This window comes from Chinchilla lanigera, unplaced genomic scaffold (assembly GCF_000276665.1).
Source record: "Chinchilla lanigera isolate Chin_1 unplaced genomic scaffold, ChiLan1.0 scaffold00006, whole genome shotgun sequence".
Lineage (NCBI taxonomy): Eukaryota > Metazoa > Chordata > Mammalia > Rodentia > Chinchillidae > Chinchilla > Chinchilla lanigera.
The window spans coordinates 24,889,820-24,901,426 of record NW_004955407.1 but is presented as its reverse complement, the minus strand read 5'-3'; the positions used below and the strand labels follow the sequence as shown (position 1 = coordinate 24,901,426).

The 11,607-nt window shown below is 37.3% G+C and overlaps 1 pseudogene; it reads right to left on the bottom strand.

The window, feature by feature from the left end:
* Positions 1 to 8,555: 8,555 nt before the first annotated feature.
* On the bottom strand, positions 8,556 to 9,761 carry LOC102015923 (annotated as a pseudogene).
* Positions 9,762 to 11,607: the final 1,846 nt, after the last annotated feature.

Here is an 11,607-nt window from a genome sequence, read left to right as displayed (position 1 = left end):
GCATATTTTCAGTTCACCCCACAGCTGGTGAATTCAAGAAGCCATGTCCAACAGGCATTTTGGAAAATATTTCCATTGATCCAACTTCCCTACCTCATTAGAGCTGTCCAAACAGCCTTGTCTAAATTTGTTCGTAAAAGCTGAGTCTAGCAAGAAGCACTTTGACTAGTCCTGTATGCTTAAAAGAATTATAAATTCATTAGGTCTGATGTTAAAAATAATTAACCAATTGGATCACAGTTTATGGTATGACAGGTGCCCATTTTTACTGACCCAGTGATAGAGTTTGATGGTTTTTTCTCAATCAAAATCTATGCTATTTGTGGGACAGACATCACCTCCATTTGCATGTTTTTACTATAACTCTTCATATTTGCCTTCTTATGTAGCAGAATTTCTCTAAGGAAAATGTATAATTTCAATGGATATTTTGGAGGACTTCTAATATAAATGCAATTACGCATTTAAAAAGAAACTTAGAACCCCCCCATATAAAAGCTCAAAATTCGAAACCTTGCCATTATTATCATTGGAAGGATGAAACTGCCCCCAAAATTTAGATTACAAGATTTCTTCTGAAAGATCTTTTGTAGGTAAATCAAATGAAAACTGTGAAAAATATAAAACTGTCTTTCTCTTTTATGTCCCTAAATTCCAACTCAAAACTAAAAGCCTTTAATCTACTATTCCATTTACAATCACAGTAATCCTACACTACACTCTAGTCTGATTCCCCTTTGGAACTACTTCCTTAACCTTTATATCTCAATTGCCTTAAATTAAACTTTCTTCAGATTGGAGCAAGCTTCTTATGTATGATTGAAGCCTAATTTCTTGTTTTGCAAATAATTTTCCTGAGCCTTGACATGAAAGAAAGATATTCAGAGAAGAATTTGTAATATTTCTGGGAAGATACAGAATTCCATATTATACAGCAACATTTTCTTAAGAACTTAGTCCTTGAGTGCAAGCAATCAGATCTGAAAGAGAAAATGCAGAGAGTATGACCCTGAGAGTGCTGATGAGAAAACCTCCTGCTTGCCTTAGTTCATCCATTACATGAACAACTAAAGGAATTTCCAAAAGCTGTATATATTAGCTAAGATCTTTTAGAGACTATAATGTCCTTACTGTGAGAATGGACTGGACTCTAATTTTCTTCCAGGAAAGAATAAGCCTATTGGTGATGGGCTGAAGCACACATGAAAACAACTCTTTTGTGAGAATAGTCCTTAGCCCAAAAACAGAGGATAGTGTATGCATATAAACACTGCAGTGAGTGAACCCAAACACAGGATGGCCAATAATTCAGCATGTATAATGGAGAAGACAGTTGACAAACATAAAAAGATTCAGTACAAACATTATTGACCTTGCAACAAAACTAGCAGATATTCCTACTCCAATTTTAAGCAGTAGGGCAAGGGAACCTTCTGATAATGATGAATGTTGGTGTGGTAAATGGAAAAGACTGGAAAAAGTCTCTTATAGTAGCTAAGGCACTGAAGGAAAAATATATTGGGTGATCGATGAAGGTGTACTGAGAGAATATTAACTGCCTGAATTACTATGTTATATTTAAACTTACAAGGTGAAAACATGCAAATTTTTCATTGATTTGAGTTTCCACTGAACATCTATTTTAAAAAGTTTTATTAAATATATTTTCTTCTTCAAAGTAAAAGTACTAATGAAATGGTAAGTACTGCTCATCGTGCTCAGATATTCTGAATCTTTCAGCCTCCAAGCATGTTCTTTAGACATCTGAGTTGAGGGGCATTCATTTCTCCTTGGTGAAATCACATCTGTGTCACTGAAGGCTAAGTACTTTCTACATGTATTTTTTAAAGAAAAATACCAAAAACTTATCTATTTATAATAAGGGCACAGCTACTTGGGGCAGTGATTTAAAGCATTCATATGTCTAAATTGAGCCCATATCGAAGATCTCTATAGAGTAGAGAATTCCTTGTGAACGCAGATTTCTATTGATATTGACACAAGAATGAAGGTTAAACCCAGAATAGTACACATTGATTCATCCATAACTTTATAGAGAGCTGCACAATGACCTGTAATATTAAAAATTAGAGAAACTCTAAAATAAAACCTGTATTTAAAAACCTAGGAAAATGTGATTTTATCAGACCTTGCGTCTATAATAATTCTGTCCATTCAGTCAAAAAACTAATCTGAAGAGGATATTGATCTACTAAGCACCTCAAGATCATAATGAGGTAATCAGTGTATACTTGTCTGCACTTATCTGAAGAGGATATTGATCTATTAAACACCTCAAGATCATAGTGAAATAATCAGTGTGTACTTGCCTTCAATCTTAAATACAAATCCTGTCCAATCATTTGTGTTAAATTACAGCTGTAGATCTATATTCTACCTTTCTAAGTACCATTCGGGTAAATATTCCATGATTATTTCTTTTTCCTGTGAACACTGACAATACATTTGGACTATCAATTCATTCTCTTTCACAATTCTTTATTGAAGATCTAAAAAAATTTAGTACCTTTATATGGATGACCTATTGCTAGGTTCTAATCAGAGAAAGACGTGCACCTTTGCTATTATTTTTATTTACTTTATTTATTATTGTATTAAACTCTGAAAGGATTTAACATTTCCAAAGAAAAGTACAATTTTTTTAAGAGAGAGAGGCTTGCATACAAAATGATTTACCCAAAGGATGTCCTCCCCTCATTTCTGAAGGTCTATAAATCATTCAAATATTTGTGATCTTTAACAGACAGTTAAGAAGATCTTTGAATTCCACTGTTTCCAGTAGGGAATGGTTCCTCAATTTTTCCATAGCTCCCATGCCTGTATTTTACACAACCAATTCTTTGGCAACCAAAATTTTCCCTTGGGGGCATAAAAATAAAAACGTATTATACAGTTCAAAATGAAACTTTCAATGTCTCCTGATTGTCAAATTACCTTATTATGATTCGAAGCCCTCTACCTATTAGTAATCAAGTGACCTGAAGATGCCCTGTGTTGTGACTCAGTCCTATGAGAGTCATCAGTTATTAACTATAACCAGAGAATTTCACTCAAACCAGTGACAAAAATGTACTTATTTTGTCTATGTGTAATTAGCAGCTGCACTTAAAATATTGAAACACTATGCTGCCTTACTTTAAAATTTCCCTAAACATAGATTCTCCATAATGTTTTGAAAATGTTTTGCTTACTGAAAATATACAATATTTTCAGGAAATAACCTTGCACACCATAAAATTTTATTAGTCTCTCTTTATAAGTTTTCATTTATAATACTTTAAATCCTGCTTGTTTTCTTCCATTATGAGAACAATGAAAAACTCATAACTGCCTACTGCTTTATCTGAAAGTGCTGCATTTCTTTAAACAGATTAATGACAATATTTCTAATAAATACAGGTTTAATCTTGCTTGTTGGTGTTTCATATTTCAAGCTTGATACTATCAGGGGTGACATGTCTTAACAAATCTCATCTCAACCTAGCACATGGCTCCTTTTCATGGAAAAATCTTCCCAACTGGCAGATTTCATTATTCTCTGAGATAGATAAGGGGTTTATATGTATTCCAATAGCATGTGTAAGTATGCTTATCAGGTAGTCGATGGTTTGGAAATGCTTATACGCAAGTACGCTTGATCTCAATCAGAAGCACAACTAAGAATTGTTAACAGGTTAAAGAACTTTTGAGTCCTCTAAACTTTCCTCTAGAAGTGACTGATCTGAAGGTAAGTAACACCCACAGCAAAAGAGATAAACAGAATGAGATTATGGTAAATTTCTTGAAAGTTCATTTTTCTCAAGTAGATAATCTTCACTAAAATCCTAACATGAATGACAACCTGACAGGCCAAATACTTTAAACAGCATACAGGTATTTTTGACTGTAGTGTGAAAAAGATATGCTAGGAATAGTATTACAGATTGCATGAAAACAATCTCTAGCAAATTAAGGAAGTTGTTGGCATTGGTAAGTCTCAAAGAGAAACACTTGGCAGCTTTTAATGGCAGTGTTGTAGGGAATGATTTGCTACTGTAGTCAACTAGCATTGCTGGAAGGTTTGACTAAAGTTGTTGACATTTTTGAAGAGTGTCTCATCAGTGACAACACAGTTCAGATATAACAGCAAAGAAAGAATGGGAAAAAGAGTTCAAATTTCAGAGTCCTTTCAAACACCCCCCTAATATTTATACCACTATCTAAAAATACCACTAACAGATTTTAAACACAGTTTTCAATTTTCATATACTCGTGATACACTGGTCTTTTTTTTTTTTTTCTTACCAAAGATATAGGGATCTGATACTAACACAAATTATTTGATTGTTTTCCCAAATGAGGATGAAAATTACTTCTCCAGTAACAAAGTGTTATGATTTAGATCTATGATGTACCTGCAACGTTTTCATGTACGTACAAGTTGATTGAGTCACGGGTGTGTTACACTTATCAGAGTTTGAATATGCTGTTTGGACTTGGGATCTGATTGGAGGTGGGTCACTAGGAGTGTGACCTGGAAACTCCTGTCCTGGCTTCTTCCTTCTCTCTTTGCTTCCTGGCTGCAGTGGGATGAGCATCTTTTCCTTTGCCATATCCCTCTAGAAAGCTGTTTCTGCCTTGGACCCAGCTGACCATAGACTCAAACTAAATCAAAACAAATTTCTCCTTTGGATTGTTGGTGTTGTCTCTTGTCCCAGAGATGGAAAGTAACTAAGAGAGAAATTGGTAACGTAGCAGTAGGGTTATTCCTGTCACTTAACCTGACCATGTGGCTTAGAGACCTTTGGGAATTGTCATTAGGAAGATTTTAGAAAATTCTGGAGGTGTGGGCTAGAGAAGTTCTAAAATACTATAAAGAAAACTTGATGAGAAATTTGAGTTGAAGCTCAGAGCACCAGAATGACTATAGAAATGTGATAAGTTCAGGTTCAGGAGGTTTCATTTGAGAACAAGGACTCTATTGGCAGTTGGACTGGAGGCCATGTGCATTTTATCATGGTAGAAAATTTGTCTGTGTTTTACCCATGTCTTCAGACTTTCCTTGAGTCTGAGATTAAAAGTGGCAGACTCTAGAGAATGAAATTTCAAAGTAATCTAATGTTTAGACTGTGGTATGGGTAACTGGCTGCCTTTAGGCAGATCTAGATTTAGGTAAATCAGCAAGAAATATTAGACCAAAAATATGTGAAAAGTTAGAGTTTTAGTGGGAAAGAACCACGTACAAAATTGGGGCCATGGAAAGCATGGCTGCTAAAAAGATTACCGTTAGTGAAGTACTTTGCATCAGAAAGAAAATAGAAGAGAAAAGATACTTTAAGGCCTCTCAGGAAGCAGAAACATCCTACCCTACAGTGTCTCAAAAGTGCAAAACTGTAAAGCTTTCATTTTGAAGGACAGCTCTTGGATGCTTTGGGTAATTCAAGGGTGCAAAGGGAAATATTTTCCTGAGTTCTGCCATCCAGGTACTCAGAGGCCATTGCAATCATGATCCAAGAAAATTTATTAGTCAAGCTGAAAACAGACTCGGCATCATCTATGTTGTGCAATTTTACAGGAATGCAAAATGCAAGAGTTGTGAGGTCTAGCATGCTTCCAACTAGATTTCAGAGGAAGGCATGGGAGGCCAAGCAGTGTATTCCTTAAAATTCAGTGAGCTAATCAATGATAGTGAAGGTGAAAGTTCAGTGCAGACCACAGGAAGGTTGAAATACCAAGAATGTGGAACATCTGCTGGGGGAAGCCACAATATTGAGTGGAGCCACCCAAAGAGAGGACAGGGGGCTGCAACCAGCAACAATGTAGGGATGGAGACATCCAAACTGTCACATCTTAGCACAACTTGTACTGTGTGTTGCACATAGGGCTATAGGCTTCAATGTTTGCCCTTCTGGGTTGGTTTTGGTATTGATTTAGTCTCATTCCTTTCATACCCTCATTTCTTGGTTATGGAATGGGAATGTTTTCAATGATGTGTTGAAAATATCTTCCTTTCCCTTTGATTTTTATAGCTGCTCACAGTAAGAGTTTGCCTTTAGTCTGAGAGTAATGAGACTGGGGATTTTTAATAGTTCTAGAACTGTTAAAACTTTGATGATTCTTACAGAAATACTAAATACATTTTTCATTATGAGATGAACCTGAGTCTTTTGGATGCCAAGGGAAGAATGTTATGGTTTATCTTCAATGTCTTACAAAATTCTCATGTGTGTGAAAGGTTAATGGGTCATGGTGGCATCATACTCCTTGGCGGATTCATTCATTGGTGAGTTCAGTAGTTAAATCCACTCTTAGGAAGCACTGACTGCTTGGACATGGGTCCCTGTAGACACAGCCTAGAAGGTTGTATTCTTATTCTAGGCTTTTTCTTTTTCTCTTCCCTTCCTGTCTGCCAAGAGTTGGCACCTTTTCCTCTGCTAAAGCCATTTACCATGCTGTTTCTGCCTTGGAGCAAGCCAACCAAGCACTGAAACCATGAGAAAAAAGAAACTTGTTCTTTGTACTTTGCATGTTACATATTTGTCCATTGATGGAAAAGTAAGACTAGAAGCACCCATTTTACTGGAGCTGTTATTTGTAAGTTTTCTGACACTTTTCTGCTTATTCAGACAATTTGCTGTGAATACAGAAGAGTGGTAGAAAGGACATATGGATTTATAAACAAGACAAACATTATCAAAACTTCCAGACATTACAGGAAATCCAGTTTGATACTGACTTTGTGTTTAATGATAATAAAATTCACTTTATTAAGGAACCTACTGAATCTTCCATTTTCAACTTCTCTGAGACTGCCTTTTGTACCTAGACTTTTCACACCTGAGTGTAGATATGGCCCTACTTCAAGCACACATTTCCTAAGGTTTTAATAGACGTGGAATTCACTCAGTTATCATCAATAGATGCAATTATTCTTTAACGTTCTCCTAAACCATGCTTGTATGGCTTCATTTGTAGAGATCTTGTCATTTGGAACATACAACAGATAATATTCTTAAATACTAGTGTAAAACATGTCATTAAGTACAATAGCTAGTTAACAGAACTAAAAATTTTGTTTTTTGATAGTCTTCCCACAACTAAAGGAAGATAAACCATCCTTAAATCATTAGAAAACATCTAATTTTTTCAAATGAAATATTTATTATCGCATTTTGTGACTTAACACCTTTTTTTAACATAACATCACAGTGCTCACATAAGTCTTTTAATGCAAATTTGACAAAGCTTAAAGATAACAACATTTTCTTCTAGTGAGGAACACGTGCTGAGAAAAGAAGATATCATGGACATACAATACCTGTTCCACAGCAGATCTGATACTAGCAAAAACATTCATTTTTTTTTTCAATTGAGGTAAACACATAGAATATCTAACATGAAACAATTAATAGACAACCCTGTAAGAAGTTTGTTACAGTATTCTTTTGCTCCTTTTTTTCTCCCCCAAGCTTTGAGTTTCTGATAAAGTCCTAGTGTTGCTGCAGTGACCATTAATAACTTTTTTGTGTTGAGAAAATGCTGCCCAAGTTAAGACTGTTTTATCCACAGCCAAGGTAAAGGACTCTTGAAAGAAGCTCCTGCTCTGTCTTTAAATCTTCACTGGCAAGCTCTTTGAAAAAGAGTCCCACAAAATCATAATAAGAATTGGCTTATGAAGCAGAAACTATAAAGATCTGTTTGAAACTAAAGGACACATATGTGGAGGAACAAAGACTGGGCATGAAAACACGTTCTTGAAGCTGGAGCTTGAGTGAAGCGTTTTGTCATCAGAGTTTCCAGAGTGGTTCTCTTCTCACTGGCCCAACAGGGTTAAAATACACCATAGTCTCTCCTGGATAGTGAATTTGCTGATGATCCCAAACAGCCATTCTTTTGGGAACAACACACATAGTGTGGAAAACAAGGATATATGTTTTTTCTCTTCTAAAACTATTTAGGCAATATAATGGAGTGATCAACAGCAATGTACAAGTTTAACTTAGTTCCTAGGTTTATACTACAGTAGTTACAACTCTCAGAGTCTTTTTTCCAGAGGATCTTTACATGGACAGAATTGTCTCAGTGAGCCCATGATTTCACATTTGCATTCTTGCCACATTGGTCCTCTGTTGCTTGATGAAAAATGACAAAAGTAAAAATAGTCACAGCTGTCTGGAATTTCATAGTAAGTGTCAACATCTGGTGAAAGTTCAGAAAGTCTTAAAATAGATTTTTGCATGCGATTTCTTTTTCCCTTGAGTTCCCTTATACTATGGGGCATGAATGTCCATGACCTGTCCACCAACATTGGGATCTACAGAATTTAACATTGAGGGGCTCTGTGCTGACATAGTCATTCCAGGATGGGTAGGGGGTCCTCCATGCATCACCATGGCTGGGTGGTGGGGATGGCTTGGCAGATATGAATGCATTTGGGGTCTGTGTCTTAACTGAGTAGGGTGTGGGGTCTTCTGGGGAGGAGAGTAACTTGGCTGTTCTGTCCTCATTCCTATAGGACAACCCTGAGAAATGTAGTCCACTGGCATGCACTGCAAACTTGCCCCTTGCTTTGTGATTGCTTTACATGATGAAGGTTACATGTAGTGCCATTGCCCATCCATGCTCATATTCATGCCCATTCCACTCATAGGTCCTGTGGGCTGGATCCCCATGTGTTGCTGACTGTCCAGCACAGAGCTCCCCATGGGCTGACCCTCTGGACTGTATGCCTCTCCTTGGCTTACTGCTACATTTGACTGGTTGGTCATGGGCTGTACTTTTCTCCTCCTGGCCTTGATGAACCAGTTTACTTGGAGAATTGTAAGTCCTGTGTCTTGCGCTAACTGTTTCTTCTTCTCTTCAGAAGGGTACAGATGTGTGAGATGCTCAAAGAGCCACGCTCTCATGATATGTGTTGCTACTTTGGGGAAAAGGCCTCTTTTCTTCTGGCGTTTTTTGTCCTTGTCTGGATCATCATCATCACCTGTGCCCAGTGACACTACACTGTTTTCTAAACCATCCCCTTGCTCATTGCTGTTGTCTTCACTCTGCAAGGCATGGTCCCCACTGGAGGGTGCTGGGGTGCCTGCCGAGTGGGTTGAGGTTTCATCCTCGTGATTTCCCCATGAGAAACGGTTATGGTCAGCAAGATTTATGGAGGAGCCTGAAAGATCTTCGTGGTCTGACTTGGAGCTACTGTCCCTCTCATCAACGACACGGTCGATGGGCATTTTCCCCTTCAAACAGCTAATGTGTCGGTGGCAGAAGTCATCACACAGTTTGTGGACCATTTCTAACTCCAAAAGATGAAGCCTTAGCACTTGTATTGCTTGTATCATCAAATTGTCCAGCTCTGGATTTGAAGAAAAAAGTGGCTTTTAGGGGCGAACCTACTTGGTGAAGACTGTGATGTCCTCCTTGAAGGAGTCGGAGGAGAAGAGGTCTCTGCCGCCCATTCTGGGTTCCTGGGGCATGCAGGTGAGCAACTCTCACTTCTCAAAGACCAGAGCTAACAGAGGAAACAACGGGTGCCCATAGATCACGTCCTTGTCTCGCTTCAAATCATCATTGACAGCAGATCCCAGGCCGGCTGGCATGACCTTGGGGTGCGGGGCGTGCATGCCGCGGTGCTTCATGGAGTGAAGTGGCGGTCCGTGGTTCAGGTGGTGAACCAGCGGGATCGGCTGTGGGGAGTGAGGGTCTCTGTACATGGAAGTGGGAACCCCTACTCTGTCCATCCCACCGTAATTAGGCCCCTCATCATACTGTCAGAGCCAGTCAGGAGGAGGGGGCGTAGGGATGAGAGAGAGAACAGAGAGAGAGACAGAGAGACAGACAGACAGAGAGACAGAGAGAGACAAAGTGAGAGAGAGAGAGCTAGAAAACTTCTAGTATGAGACCTTGAGATGAGAATTATTAGGAATCTTCTAGAAGCAGGCAATCTTCAGGAGATAGCTTCAGCACAAAATCTTTGTATCAGGTTAACCACTACAGAGTAATATTGATCCAAAGAACAAAAGGCAAGTTAGTATATTCAGGACGTAGGCTATCACACTTTCATCTGCATGTTCTTAATCTTCTCACACATTTGCTTTCCACTTTGAAGATATAGGTGTTAATAACCACATGTTGTCTCCTAGTTGTTATACCTAAGATGTCTATATGGCTAATACATTTACTATTTCATTGTGCATCATTATTTACTAGTAATGGCATGCCTTGCTACACTTTTTGAAGGTTTTTGAATTAATATACAAATAAAACAGTTGATTTTTTTCTATTACTCTTTCAGATGGCAAACAACCTCTGTAAAAAGCAGTTAGTTTCTTTGTATAAGTAAGTTCCATGTCTTGGATCAGTAGGTTCAACCTAATAAAATAATGTGGAGATAGTAAGAAAACCCAGAGTCCCTAAAACCCCATAACATAATATTTAGAAGAACAACCTTTGGAACAGTTAGACTTTTAATTGAAATCATGCCAAAAGTATATGAAAAACATTAGAAAGTAAATGTCATATATTTGGAAGTTGTATTGCACTTATGGGTCTTTCAAGAGATCTCTTTCAACCCCGGTTTTTACATTAGATTAATCTGTGTTTTCAGTTTGTCTGCAAATAACCCTTTTATTTTTTAATTCTTTATTTTAACTGACAAAACTATACACCATAAGCTGACAGTATATAAGGGTAATACATTTTTACATTTATACATACATTATAGAATGGTTAAATCCAGCTCTCTAATATATGTGCAACTCTTAAATGTATACTTTTTGTGGGAATATTTAAAATGTTAGTCGTCTTTTATTTTGGGTGGATAACAATACTTGACACCAACAACTCATGGGAGGGAAAGTTATTTTGGTTGTTTTCAGTCCATAGCAAGTCAGATCCAAGGCAGAAAGGGTATTGGAAGAGCCTTGTGTGGGAGAAACTTGCTCACTTCATGGTGGCCAGGAAGCAGGGATAGAAGTGAAGAGAGGGGAAAGGAGATAAATCCTTCCAGGTCAGAGCCCCAGTGACCCACCACTTCTTATTAGACCCACCTCCTAACAGTATTTTGATGTTTTCTTTTTCATCATTTAAAAGATTCTCAGCTATATTGATCCCATGATTCAGCCATCTTCCCAAAGACCTCTTCTCCTTAGCCCAGGATGCTTTGGGGGGACATTCTTCATCTAAGCCATAACAAAATCTGATCTCATTTCAGAATACAGTTGCTGTTAGTGATAACTGCTATCTGGTACAACAGTCTAACTAAAGATTTTAATATTTAATATTTAATTTTAATATTCAAGATTTTCTGATGTTGTACTACTATTTATTAGTCTTATAAGTTCACTAAAATAATATTTAACCTCACAGAATGTGCTGTTTTGACAGAAAAAAATCACAAAACAGTCGTGAATGATTGGTTCTGGATTGGAGGTATACCTCCTTATGGGAATATGCCTCAACTGTTCTGATATCTAAGTACTGCCTGATTTTACTAAGCATCCATGATTTAACCCAGTGCTTCTTTTCCTGCCTCTATTTTCCTTCTTACCAACTTCAGAAATTTTATTGAAATAAAAAAATCTTAAAAATTGATTTTAAATTTTTAAATTA